Here is a 15,178-nt window from a genome sequence, read left to right as displayed (position 1 = left end):
AGAGAATGCTCATTCACGCAGATTTTCGCCGAGAAATAATTTTCAGGAAAGAAAAACAGGTGTGTCCTTATCACGGAATCCAAATTTCGAAGTACTGTCATTCCTATAATTTTACGCATGCTCCATATTTCGCTCACTTCCACTGGCATAAACATTTGATTTGCTTGCAGACTACTCATAGTTTTTAATTGTCTTGCTTTTTACTGATATTGATTAAATTTTCCGTGGGGTTTCCGAGAGGGCAATATTTTTACTTAGTCCCTAAGTAGATAAAAGTTAGCAAGTACGATTTTCGTTTCTCTTCTGAGTTCGTTCTAAGAGAAAAGATTGGTGAGTAAAAGGTGTTTTCCGCCACAAATTACGAAAAAAATATTCTCCTTCGACCCAAAAACGCTTGATTTCGTCTCATCGAACTCGAAAAATTGAAATTGGAAGTCACTATTTGGTCACTTTTTCTACACCTGAAAGTCACTATTTGGTCCCTTTTTTCGTCAGCTTTGGTCACTAAAGTCACTATTTTGAGTGGCTTCGGTCGCTACCAGCCCTGAACGTGTACCAACTTATATAAATATGGAAGGACTCATCATCAGCTCAGCACCCTTTTCATGCCAATAAACCCGAAATGAAGGACTGGTTCCTAATATGTAGTGGCTCAGTACTAAAGCCAGTTAATCGAAGAAATATCTATCATGCAGTTTCACGTCCTAAAACACTCATTTTTTGGTAATGATTGGTGTTATCGGTGGCTTATTGAGTCTGGGTATACTTCTTGTCTCGCCGGGAGGCCGTCGTGACGGGTCTGTTAAGACTCCACCATGATTTGGGTCAGTGTGCTTCGAGCGGCAAACGATCGCTCTGGTAGGTCCTGCTGTTGATACATGCAGCTTTTACCAGAACCCTCTGTCAAGACCCCACCACATCTTAGGCAAATTCCACAGCTCACAGTGGCTAAGGGAGGGGTTGTTGAGACTCTTGGGCATAGTCCTTGTCCTTATTTTTTTATTATAGAAATGTCATAAATATAAATAAAACGTCGAAAATTTTGCATTAGCTGTCTTTGATCATTAGTCCGGAAAATATTCATTGGAGGCGCTTTGAATTTTCCAGGATTCCAAATTTTTCTTGCAATGCGTAATACCATGATCGTTTTGCTTGTGTACCAACCCAGTACACACTGAACTGTGTTCAGAGTTCAAAACTTAGAACACCAAGGCGCGCTCTTGGCTCATGTTCTGTTCAGGATGCATCTCTGCTTAATGGCATTACATCCCCACACTGGGACAGAGCCGCCTCGCAGCTTAGTATTCATTGAGCACTTCCACAGTTATTGACTGCCAGGTTTCTTAGCCAGGTTACCGTTTTTGCATTCGTATATCATGAGGCTAGCACGATGATACTTTTATGCCCAGGGAAATCGAGACAATTTCCAATCCGAGAATTGCCTAGACCGAAGCAACTACAAGGACATCGAATTTGGTGGAACGGCCCTGAAAGCAAATGAATCTTGAAGCGAATGAATTTCCAAATTGATACATCACCGGTTCCGGAGGCAGCTCTTCCAGAATTACGAGTAGTAGTAGTCATTCAACGATCCATGGTCTACGTGATTCGTTCTACTGACTATATTCAGAGCAGAAGAAGAAAATTTGCAAAGGGTTTGCCTACTACCGAGAAAATGAAACGTGCATTGTTGCTGATTGTAAGACTGATTCAGAAATAGTGCAATCTTGGCTGTTGATCTCTTATAAACTCCCTGCTGGCGTCTTCACAGTTACTACTCGCGATACTGCATCTGGGTGCGTGTCCACCACTCTGCCAAGTTTCCACTGCATAGAAGAGACGTTATCTTCCTTGAGTACCACTAAATCACCAACTTTGACCTCGGTGTGCTGTTTGGATCACTTGCGGCGCTGTTGCAATTCGAACAAAATTTGTTTAGCCTGTGGACCATCGTCTCCAGAATGTTGCAATCTAGAGAATGTTCGGGTTTGAGGTGATCATACGACGGGTCGGGAATAGCTGTGAGCGGACGGCCAATTAACAAGTGACCGTGTGTTATAACGTTGTAGTCGTCTGGGTCTGCTGCTCGCGGTACCAGAGGTCGTGAATTTAGCATCCCTTTAATTTGTGTCAAGAGTGTGTTCCATTCTTCTTCGGTTAACTTCGCATCTCCCGCAGTGCGCTTGATTAGGTATTTAGCCGATTTTACGCCAGCCTCCCATAATCCGCCCACGTGTGGCGAGCGAGGAGGGATAAAGTGCCAGTGAATCTCCTTGGGCAGGCAAAACTCTTGAATGGCCTCCAAGGTTAACTCTTGTCTCCGAATTTGCCCCTGCGAAATGTGTAGCGTTATCGCTGTACATGTCTGTTGGAATGCCGCGTCGGGCAACAAATCGTTACAAAGCTGCTGCTACGAATGCAGCCGTCGTTAAATTAGAAACAAGCTCAATGTGAATGCATTTGGTGACCATGCATACAAATAACGACAGATATGCCTTACAGTACAATAGCTTGCAGCGATATTCGTAGTTCAGCAACAGTAGGACGTACTTCTTGTGTCGTATTAGGGAATCGTTTTCGAGCTCGGTTGACAAAGCGAATCACATAGGCGAATATTCGTTGCAATTTTCGGAATGAACTGAACCTTTTGAAGATTCGATCGTACTCTAGCTGACGTTCTGCAGTGGTCACCACCACAGCAACCTTCACTTCCGGTAGATCAATCACCTACTGTATTGTTTCTTATTCGTAGTTGCATTGCTGCAGAAACTGTTGTCCATGCAACCAGAAAGAATTTCCAATCAAGTTTTCCGGATAGAGACCGCGTGAAACAAGGTCCGCAGGATTGTGATTTGTGGGCACGTACTTGTACTCGTAGATTGGTCTAAGTGTAAGTTCTTGAACGTGTGCCACTCGATTAGCAACGTATGTGTTCAGCTGGTATAGGAGATTTCGTCAGCCAGGAGATTTCGTCAGCCATCCTAGTGTGATTGTAGACTCTGAATGCAATACTTTACGATCAAATTTCATCTTTAGAGCTTCGACGACTCTTGTCACCAGCCTTGACATCAAACGAAAGCCGCATAGTTCGAGCCTTGGTATTGTAGCCTTTGGTGCCAAATGAGATTTACTGACGAGCAGATGAACTTCAACAGTATTGTCCGCAAGAATACTTCGCCCGTAGACGCATGTGCCATAGGCCTCCTGCGACGCATCCGAAAACGAGTGTAATTCCAATGCAATTCGGCACAGCGCGATGACTCGACGATCTATTCGTAGATCCATCAATGTTTGTTAACCTTCACTGAACTTTCCTTTTCACCACGATGGCACTGCTGAGTTCTGCTGAGTTCTCCCATGACACTTTGCTTCTCCACAGCTGAAGTAAAATGAGTTAAGCAGTGACACAAACCGGTGCCTGTAGACCCAATGTATCAAAGGATTTGGCAATTTCAGACAATGTATCGTTTCGATACCGGCTGCTTTAGCTGAGTGGGGGCTATCCGAAACAACAGTTTGTCACTTAAAGGAATTTGTCATCGAGGAATTCGACAGAATTTGAGCACCATTTGTGCAGTTGAAATCCACCCTTGTCTGGTACCTCCCCCAATTCTTTGCGAGTCAACAACAATTGCTCCAGTGTATCGGCACTCGAAAGTGCATCGTCGATGTAAAAATCAGTCGCCAAGTTGACTCTCATTGTCACGGAAAGGAAGCTTCACTGTGTAACGACCACTTGCGTTGCGACTGTAGGTTTGCTGATAGAATTTTTCACACGTCGTCTCCTCAAATGACAAACTTGAAGCGATTGATATCGCCTCGGATTCCCAAAAACGTTCGACGAGATCGTTTAAATCCGCTTCCCGTACCACAACGTTGCAGCGATTCACATCGTACCTCCAGCTAGTAGTGTCGGCTACTACACCACCAACCACCCAACCAAACACTGTCTCATGTACAAACGGAAAATTCTCGGCTAGTTTGACTCTACCCGATTTCAGATAACCGAAGAAATGACCAACACCAATCAGCTGGTCCACCCGCTGAGGACGGTGGAAGTCCGGATCAGCAAAAATCATGTTCGTCATAGAGCCTTCCTTCGATTGTGCCGATGGCACCGTAGTTGCAGGAACTAAAACTTGATTGTGTCCTGATATGTACTGAGGAATGTCGCCATGATCCGCCATGAGGAATGTCGCCATGATGTTGCTTTCTCACAATTTTCTCGTCTCTAAGTCGAGCTTCGACGCCAGGATGCTGACGACGATTATATCCGTCCCCTCCATTTCAAACTCATAGAATTCGAGTGCATCCATGTGCCGCTTACAAGTGTCAACTAGCTCCTGTAGCTGCTTGCCACTTTCGGATGTCATCGATTTGAGGCCAAAAATGCCAATGACGTGAATGTCGGCAGTCGAGTGTGTGTGTTTTTTTTTACAAGGGAGAATGCATTTACACACTAACCCAGTACACGTGCATTGTAGTTGCCAAACTACCACACGGAAGTGTACTGGAGTGTCGGACTCGACCATACCGGTAATACCGACTAAACTCCCTTGGGCTCCACCATCGTTTCCCCCAGGAACTACCTCCCAGTACTACTTCTGGGGGATGGCAGTACTAAACGTACTCGCTCATTATCGCTCACACAGGCACCCGTCCCATGCGAGACTGACTTGGGTGCTCGCACACCATTCACTCCATTTGAGTCTTACTTGGATGCTCTCCCGTTCGCTCCGCTGCCATGCCTCGGAGTGTCAATAGCGGTAACTGCCTGGGCCTACAGATATTACGCTACGACACTCCTGCCTCAGCACGAGCAGATCAATCACACCACTGCCGAAGCAGACCACACGCTACCCTGCCGAAGCAGGGACACTCCCCATGCACCACATGTGCACAACTGTAGGTGTGTGGGTACAACCCACTGCTACCCTGCCGCCGAAGCAGCTTCTCCAAAGACCATTCGCTCCATGTGACCCTTTTTCGGGTGCTCACTCTAACACTCCACTGCTATGCCTCGAGGTGTCGATAGCTACCTCGACTCCTACATCAGCATGTGCAGTCCATACTCAGACTTCTGCTGCGCTTCGAGGTGACAATAGCGGCGACACTCCTGCCTCAGCACAAACAGATCACTCACTCCCTGCCGAAGCAGCTCACTCGCTACCCTACCGAAGTAGGGACACTCCCCATGCCAACTGGCACTCCCTGGGCTTGTGCTTTTGAAGCGGCACACAGTCGCTTTGATAGAGTCTGATTACGGGCACTTGTGGTTTTTTGGGAGGGATTTTAGCAGAGCCCACTGCTAAATCCCACCACGCCCTAGGCAGTTCTCCCTGACTCACAGACAGCTGGGGAGGGGTCGTCAAGCCCTTGGACATGGTCCATGCTGTCCCTGCTGTCCCTGCTGCCCCCGCAGTCGAGTGTGTAAATGGAGCGGATTGTACTCGAACTGGTTGAGACTGCACCGGAGCTGTTTTGAGGATCATTTGAGGTTGATGCTTTTCTTCTTGTTTCGCTCCTTCCAGCAACCGGCACACCCTGGTTCGAACATCGTTGTAGAGCTTCTCGAATTCCGTACCATGAACAGGCAAAAGTGCGTAAATTTTGTTCTGGAACTGGTTGAATTCGTCGTAGATCTTCAATTGGGTGCGCAGCAAAAACTCATCCGGAACTGTTTCCGATTGTTCGTGCCGGAACAGAACATTTCTGATCCGTGTAATTTTTCCCTTGACGGCTCCTCGTTGTAGAACCATTTTTGTTAAAATCAGCGGTCTCTGTGCGTACTGACCAAAGGATATGTGTGCGTTTTTTTGTTTAGGGTAAGACGGTATAATGCGCCCCACCTGGCCAAAACGCCCCCCTTGATTTCTAGAAAATTATAACTAATAAAGGGTGAAACACAGTTGGTACCAAATACCTGGTACAAATACCTCTAAGTATTTGTAAACCCATCATACTATGTGAATGTGGAAGTATTTTTGTATAACACAATGAAAATAATAGCAAAATACAAAAAGTTACAATTTTGATGTAACTTTTCATGTTTGTTTACTCAACATTCTGGAGCGACGCTAGCATACTCTCCGCAAAACTTGTACTGGAACACTCAGTTGGGCAACAAAATAACTTTTCTCAGTAATTAATATGATATAAAATTGATTCCATCTTCAAAAATGTAACGATTTTCGAAAACATGTTTCACTGGCCAAAACGCCCCAGTGTAGGCATGACGATATGCCCTTACCAACTGGACACAAGCGCAGCGAGCCTGCATCAGTTGCATCCAAATTGTATGGAAAATATTGAAATGTAAATCACACCTGCTTAAATGGACCTATGTTGATTTTTTAATGTCGAGTGCATAAGGATTTGTAACCTTTTTTATGGGATTGATAAAATACTAATGAAGGGCTATGAAACGTCTTTGGTTAAGGTGGAGCGTATTGCCCAGACACCTTTTGAAATCCATTTTTTCACGACTTTTCAAAAAAGCTTTATTACGTGTTATCTGTAATATTTTTATATGACTACTCACGGGCAATGCATTTGCGACTTCCTGGACTACTAAATAATACAAAGTTTGCATAAATTGCGTTGAAAAGTAAAAAGTTATCAAGGAGTTGCCTTAGGGGGGCATATTATACCGTCTTACCCTACATGGCTACACTGGCTATGCATTTTGAAGCAGTGACAAGTTTATCTACAGATGCATTTCTGGCTACTTTTCAGCGGTTTGTGAGTCTCGCCAATTTTGTTAGTGCAAACAATGAGCTAGGGAAATTGGCCGATCTTTTTGAAACTGATATGCATATGAAAAAGCTCGTCCTTTGTTTCCATAATCGGACGATCCAGACGAAGGGAGGAAAATAAAGCTATCGCAATTCTGGGAAAACAGGCGTTCTTACCCTTTACTCAGTTGCAGTCTGTTCCAAAATAACGGAAAACAAATGAAGCATTTTATTATCACCTGTGGTTGGGGACGGTTTTACAGATTCTGTATTTCTGTATCATGTTACAACTATTTCAAATAGGCTGCAATCATTGTAAGCCTCTCTATTATTGTCTTTCATTATCATCTAAGAGGAGAGACTAACATGTATGAGGCTGAAAGTCCTTTTATAATCATAATTTCAAATTCTACACTCTGTGCACGAAAGTAAAAAAAAGTCTGTATCCATCGCTCCATTTCGTACGATAGTAAATAATCGTCCGTTGGTGATCCTCGCAAGGGAAGTCACTCAAATGCAGGCATGTTGCACCAATTCGGAGATCAACAACACGAAATGCCATTTTATCATGGCCAGCAGACGATGTACCAGATCCACCCTGCATTAGAAACTCTTGTAAAAAGTAATTAAACAAAACCCTCACTGTACTGCTCTAAACTATTCAACACACACAAATTTATAACAGGAACTAAAATGCGATATGGAATTCCGTAAACAGGTAACAACACACAAGACAACGTATAAACATCCCATAGGAAAATTACACTTTGAACAAAACAAAATACATAGACATTAACAAACAATCCAAAAAAAATGCACATTGTAATAAAATTGAAATCTGAACCCTGTCAGAATGCTGGTAATGAATGATGCAAGTGTAGAAAACTACCCGAATGAGAAAGTACTAGTGTATCTTAAAAAGTCTAGTATTTTAATGTATTAAACATAGGAAAATTAAAAAGAAAACAATTCTCTAAAAGAAATGCAAGACACAGAAAACAAGTGGTAAAAAGTAAATATAAATTAAAGCGTTTTCAGGCAGGCATGGTCAAACAAAAAAAAATGGTAAAAAGTAAATTATTTTAATCAAGAATCTCTTTTTACAAAAACCCAGAAAATCACGACAAAAAGAGGGCATACATCCCCGGCGGAGCAACATATTGATTGGCCCGGAACTAAAACAAAACAAAATCGATACGTGTAAAAAGATAAACACTCTAAAGCTAAAGCGAAACACGCTATGTACATTGACAAACCTTGCATTGAACCTAACTAAAAGAAAATAGCGAAAAACCAATTGCAGAAAACCTTAAAGAAAAAGAAAAATAACTTATCGGGAAGCGGAATGTAAAGTAAAATTCGGGGGATGAGCTACGGGAAATTTAACACAGAATCATTCTGGAAATTGGCGAATTGGAACAATAGCAAAAACATAAACCAGGAAGAGATAGGGAAAAAAGGGGGAAAACAACCGGAAAGAGTTGAAAGAAGAGAAATAATAAAAAAAAACATCGTCAGTATTTGTTATATAAACAATCATTAAGAAGAAAAAGAGTGATCATTAAGGAAAAATCATTATTTTTACGTGTATATCTTATTATTATTATTATTATTGTAATTTAATGAAAAAAGGAAATAACAGAAAAAAGTGTTAGTAAATCATAATTTTACGCGAAAAAATGAACATCAAAATTTAATATGCTGCGTTTACATGCTATTGGAATGGTGAAAGAAACATCCCTTTTTGCTTTTCTCGGAAAGGCAATATTTCCGTCATGCCCATATTTGTCCCATGTTTGCTGGGATTCATATGCACATAGCACAGTTATGCGTATAACGGCAGTATAGGACCTGTCCAAAATTTAACTATTGATAGAACATCCGGAGGCCTATAGTGTTATATTCGAATCGACTCAAATCGACAAGTTGAAGTGATGTCCGTATGTGTGTATGTGTCCCCAGTAGGAATCAACATACAAAATTGTTTAAGTCCCACAATAATTTTTTTATGTCTTATTTTTTTACCACGCAGTTTTTTTACGTGATACAAGGAGCAAATTAAAAAAAAAACGGGTATCTTACGACAGACGGAAAGCACATAAGGCGGAATACGAAAGTCAGAATGAACGAAAGGCAGAAACACGAAAGGCGGAATCACAAAAGGCAGAATTGCATTGGACTGTTTTTACTTAGGCGGACATTTTGAACCACCAGATCGAATGGCCGGCCGTTTGATCTGTTGGTTCAAAATGTCCGCCTCAGTTAAAACAGCCCGATGCAATCCAACCTACCTTTCGTGATTCTCTTTTCGCTATAAAAAGATATACTTTGGTCGTTGATCGGCCAGATGCATGATTTCTTGTTGTTTAGTGGGGAGACCTTCTGTACTGCCGTTCTACGCATGCTTGTACCAAATTCAAAAAACGACAAATGAGAAAATGGCATTTGAAATTGAACACTAATTATCATTGCTGGTGTATAACCATAATGCAATATAAGATTATTACATCACATGAGTTTTCTTCAACTTGAGTTATATGCCAGTTGAATTTCTCAAACTTGTTTTACATGGATGAGCTGGGAATCGAACCCATGGCCATCCGCTTGTAAGGCGAACGTGTAGCCAACTACGCTACGGGACCCCTCTGAGTTTCTCATTGTATAAATGTCAAAGATGTAAATCAACAAATTCGACATGGTTGTTTCATAAGGGCCAATGTCGCAAACGTAAACAATGCCTTTTCCTGCAAATTCCTCAACAACTAGGACCGCTCCCAGCTAACAACCATATGGAACTGGTGGCGCTACGCGCCTTCTATCGAACGGAAGTGGAAAATACCGCCAGAAGTCTCTAATCTTCCTGAAATCAGCAGAAGCCAATGTTTACGTTTGTGACTTTCGCCCTTTTGAAACAACAATGTCGAAATGCATCTTCAGTAGCAGTTATAAACTGCACAAACTGCAGTAAAAATAATCTTCCGAGGCCAAATCCAATGTCAAACTGTTATGATGTCGATGAAACAGAATTTTTGTAGCTGATTGGCGCTTTGATGTTGCATGAAGAAGAAGAAGAAGAAGCAGAAAGATGATAATCGAAAAAATCTTCACGGGAAACCATACGAAGAAGTTTTTAAAACTCTTGCCAAAAATTCAAAAAGCAATTTAATTTAAAACGGTAAGCAGTACGAGGTTGGACTTTTCTTCTACTGTATAATAAACACAATATTTCTATTCGAAATTTTATTTTCTAATATTGCACTTAAAACACAGTATTGTACTTCCAGTTGAAAACCGAAGTAAGGTCTCGCGACAATCGAGTTTTCTCCCGTTTCCTTTTGTCGCAACTACGTCGCGACTAGTGCGCATCATGGCGCACGGCGGTGGCATAGATGCGCACTAGTCGCGATGCAGTTGCGACATCAGGAAATAGGGAAAAACTCAATCGTCGCGAGAGCTTACTTCGGTTTTCAACTGGAAGCACAATATAAGAAAAGTCCAACCCCTTACTGCTTACCGTTTTTAACCGTTGTGTGACCGGCAAAAAAACACCCTTAACAGGCCGGCAGGGTACCCGGGTACCCACGAAACTAAAATGCTATCTCTGGAAATTTACAATCGATTTCAACAATTTTGGGCTTATTCGATTCAGAATTTTCTCTTCTATAAAGATGTTACCAGGATGAACCGATTCGGCCAATTCGATTCCTGGAAAATACGGATTTCCAGGAACATGTCCTGAATAAACGATACTGATCGCGGATTTCGATATCTAATCAGCTATACGGGTATCAAACTTCTAGAAATTTCATCAGTAGATTGATTCTTATCGATTTGGGTCCATCAGAAGTGCAGATTTTCGATTGGCCATTCCAGAACAGGTTCCTCGAGGGGTCATAGGTGGCCATGAACATTGTTCAATGGAACATCAACAATATGGGTATCAAACTTCATGAAATTAACTCTTGCGTATGTCCTTAATGATCCTAGGCTCACCAGACAAGTTGACTCAGGAGTGGCCATTCTGGAACAGGTTCCCCGGGAGCCGGGGTTGGCCAAAATTATTTCTCATTGCAACCCCAACAATATGGGTGTCAAACTTCTTGAAATTGTCTCAAGCGTTTATTTCTGATCTATTTAGGTTCATCAAACAAGTTCACCCTGGATCTCCAATTCCAGAATAGGTTCCCTGAGGAGTCAAGAATGTTCATTAACATTTTCAGAGCTCATTGTTTTAAATACACCCAGGTTTTTTTTTTACACGGTTGGGATTCATTAATTTCTCGGTAAACCTGAACTTTCACAGTTTTTTAAATACCCCCTGAATTTTCTTTGTTTTTTTGTGTGATTTTTTACGTAGGGTTAACTCATTGCTTCATTGACGCTAAAGGTCTTAAACGACCAAAACCAAACCGTGTAAAAAAAAACCTGGGTGTAAATCTATCTAGCAATGTGAGTGCAAAATAAATGCAAGGACCACTCATTGACGCCGGGTGACCAGCAGGAGACCCGCCATAAGATTCCGGACACTCGGAGATATGATCGATTCAAGAAATTCTTCTAAACAGATGTGATTTTTCATAAACCGTTTGTTTTAACATTGTCACATCAAAACCAATACATGCACTACTCTTCGATCCTAGGTGGCCTCTATCTGATACTACGAAAGTTTGTTCTAGAAATATGCGCCTTTTCTTATAAACAATCCGTTGTAAATAATGTCCAGGGCCTTTAATTGACTCCAGGTGGACACTAAGTTATCCTTGGGAAGCTCCGAATCATCCGCAGCAGTGGTTAATTCTTGAAATTCGTCATTTGTTGTGAGAGCCCCCAAATGGTGCTCCAGAAGTGCAGAGGCATCCAGAGCAGTAGTCAATTATTGCAGTTCGTTCTAGAAACTTTCGAAAATCGTTTGTAATAGCAGTATAGAAGCAGTCTTTGCTCGCGCTTAGAATCATAGGGGCGTAACTGTATTGATAGATTTCTCTTCATCGATTTTATATTTGCTTCAGGTAGAAGATGCAATCATCCTTCATTACAACCATGAACCTTCGGCAAACTACCGCAATTCACTAAATTGATAAAAGGAAAATATCGTCTAAGATAAATCGATCAATACAGTTACGCCCTTATGATTCTAACCGCGAGGTTGCGAATATCATTCATTGATCCCGAGTGGCCACCAAGAAGTTCTCCTGAAATACCGGAATTCCCGAAGCAATCGTCATTTCTTACATTTTGTTTTCAACAGTTGCGTAATCGTGAATATTTTTTTTGTAACAAAGTAAAAAAAGAAGGAGAAGATAGCGGGCTCATAAGGCTACTGCTTCTGCCTCATACGCAGGAGGTCGTGGGTTCAATCCAAAGTCCGTTCTGTAACTAGATGTGCTCCCTCAGTAGATGAAGAAACTGGCTAGTCTAATCAGTTTCGTCGTTCCAGTTTCAAAATCTACCTGTCTGGCCATGAAGGCTGATGAGATGTCGACGGATGAGATGTTTAGCCTGAAGATGATCCTTTATGAATTTCGGGAGTACAACTTGCAGACTCACCATCTGTCTATTGATTTCAAAGCAGCGTACGATTCAGTGAAAAGAAATTAGCTGTGGCAGATAATGTCTGAACACGGTTCTCCGGCGAAGCTGATTACGATGGTACGTGCAACGCTTGATGGCTCGAAATAAAGTATTCGGGTTGCAGACGACGTATCAACCGCGTTTGTGACTGTGGAGAGATTGAAGCAGAGTGATGCGCTTTTAAATTTATTGTAAATATTGCACTCAAATGCACGGCAAATGCTGGGTAAAACGTACCATTGGTACTTCGCGTACCTGAAGGAATAAAATAGACCCCATCTCGCGGTCCTTAGCCTCTTACCCAGCAACTCCTATCCCTACCTCCCCGCGGTGCTGGCCGGGATACGAGCAACCTTAGGGAAGATCGGGTAACCAACCCCGGTGGGAACTATGGTCGTATGCTGACAGGGAAGGGGGAGTTTGCTCCTCTCCGGAGGTGCAAATCTTATTGAGCTTCTGTTCTCCATGTCAGGATCGGCTCACAACAGCGTCTGTTCTCCATGTTAGGGGCGGCTGATCATCGTCCGAGTGCCAGCGAGGGACTCTAAGTGAAACTGTGCACCATGGTCCACCGGAAATAAGGAGGAATGGTCCTCCGGAAATTTAGGGGGTTTGGTGTCAGGCCCTGCAAGCCTGCCTTTAAAAAATCATAAGCAATGAACAATCAACAAGAGAGTACGGACCGGAACCATCGGCGAAGACCACTGCGACGAAAAGGGACTAGCGATTGGAAACTCGGTTCGTGGAACTGCAAATCTCTCAACTTCATCGGGAGCACACGGGAGCATATTCGCCGATGTGCTCAAGGACCGTGGATTCGGCATCGTAGCGCTGCAGGATGTTTGTTGGAAGGGATCAATGGCGCGAACGTTTAGAGGTAATCATACCATCTACCAGAGCTGCGGCAACACACACGAGCTGGGAACAGCTTTCATAGTGATGGGCGATATGCAAAGGCGCGTGATCGGGTGGTGGCCGATCAATGAAAGAATGTGCAAGTTGAGGATCAAAGGCCGGTTCTTCAACTTCAGCATAATCAACGTCCATAGCCCACACTCCGGAAGCACTGATGATGATAAGGACGCATTCTACGCGCAGCTGGAACGTGAGTACGACAGCTGCCCAAGCCACGACGTCAAAATCATCATAGGAGATTTAAACGCTCAGGTTGGCCAAGAGGAGGAGTTTAGACCGACTATTGGAAAGTTCAGCGCTCACCGGCTGACGAACGAAAACGGCCTACGACTAATTGATTTCGCCGCCTCCAAGAATATGGCCATTCGCAGCACATACTTCCAACACAGCCTCCCGTATCGGTACACCTGGAGATCACCACTGCAGACAGAACCACAAATCGACCACGTTCTGATTGATGGACGGCACTTCTCCGACATCGACGTCAGGACATATCGTGGCGCTAACATCGACTCTGACCACTATCTGGTGATGGTTAAACTGCGTCCAAAACTATCCGTCATCAACAATGTTCGGTACCGGCGGCCGCCGCGGTACGACCTAGAGCGACTGAAGCAACCTGATGTCGCCACTGCATACGCGCAGCATCTCGAGGCAGCGTTGCCGGAAGAGGGTGAGCTCGATGGGGCCCCTCTTGAAGACTGCTGGAATACAGTCAAAGCAGTCATTAGCTACGCAGCAAAGAACAATATCGGGTATATGGGTCGAAGTCGACGGAACGATTGGTTCGACGAAGAGTGCAGACATATTCTGGAGGAGAAGGACGCAGCGCGGGCGGTCGCGCTGCAGCAAGGTACCCGGCAGAACGTGGAACGTTATAGACGGAAGCGGAGACAGCAGACCCGCCTTTTTCAGGAGAAGAAACGCCGCCTGGAAGAAGCGGAGTGCGAGGAGATGGAACAGCTGGGCCGTTCCCAAGATACACGCAAGTTCTATCAGAAGCTCAAGGCATCCCGCAAAGGCTTCGTGCCGCGAGCCGAAATGTGCCGGGATAAGGATGGGAGCATCTTGACGGACGAACGTGTGGTGATCGAAAGGTGGAAGCAGCACTACGAGGAACATCTGAATGGCGCTGAGAGTACAGGCAGTGAAAGTCAAGGCAGCGGAGGAGATGACAACGTCAGTTCAGCGGACGATGGAAGCCAACCAGCCCCCACCTTGAGGGAAGTTAAGGATGCCATTCAACAGCTAAAGACCAATAAAGCAGCTGGTAAGGATGGTATCGGAGCTGAGCTCATCAAGATGGCCCCGAAAAGCTGGCCACTTGCCTGCACAAACTGATAGTCAGAATCTGGGAAACCGAACAGCTACCGGAAGAGTGGAAGGAAGGGGTTATATGCCCCATCTACAAGAAAGGCGACAAACTGGAGTGTGAGAACTTTCGAGCGATCACCATCCTTAATGCCGCCTACAAAGTGATATCCCAGATCATCTTCCGCCGTCTGTCACCATTAGTAAACGAGTTCGTGGGAAGTTATCAAGCCGGCTTCGTTGACGGCGGCCGCTCGACAACGGACCAGATCTTTACTGTACAGCAAATCCTTCAAAAATGCCGTGAATACCAGGTCCCAACGCACCACCTGTTCGTTGATTCCAAGGCGGCATACGACAGTATAGACCGCGTAGAGCTATGGAAAATTATGGACGAGAACAGCTTCCTTGCGAAGCTTACCAGACTGATCAAAGCAACGGTGGATGGTGTGCAAAACTGTGTGAAGATTTCGGGCAAACACTCCAGTTCGTTCGAATCGCGCCGGGGACTAAGACAAGGTGATGGACTTTCATGCCTGTTGTTCAACATTGCGCTAGAAGGTGTCATGCGGAGAGCCGGGTGTAACAGCCGGGGTACGATTTTCAACAGATCCAGTCAATTTATTTGCTTCGCGGATGACATGGAC

This window comes from Armigeres subalbatus, chromosome 3 (assembly GCF_024139115.2).
Source record: "Armigeres subalbatus isolate Guangzhou_Male chromosome 3, GZ_Asu_2, whole genome shotgun sequence".
Classification (NCBI taxonomy): Eukaryota; Metazoa; Arthropoda; class Insecta; order Diptera; family Culicidae; genus Armigeres; species Armigeres subalbatus.
Note: the sequence above shows the minus strand (reverse complement) of the source record.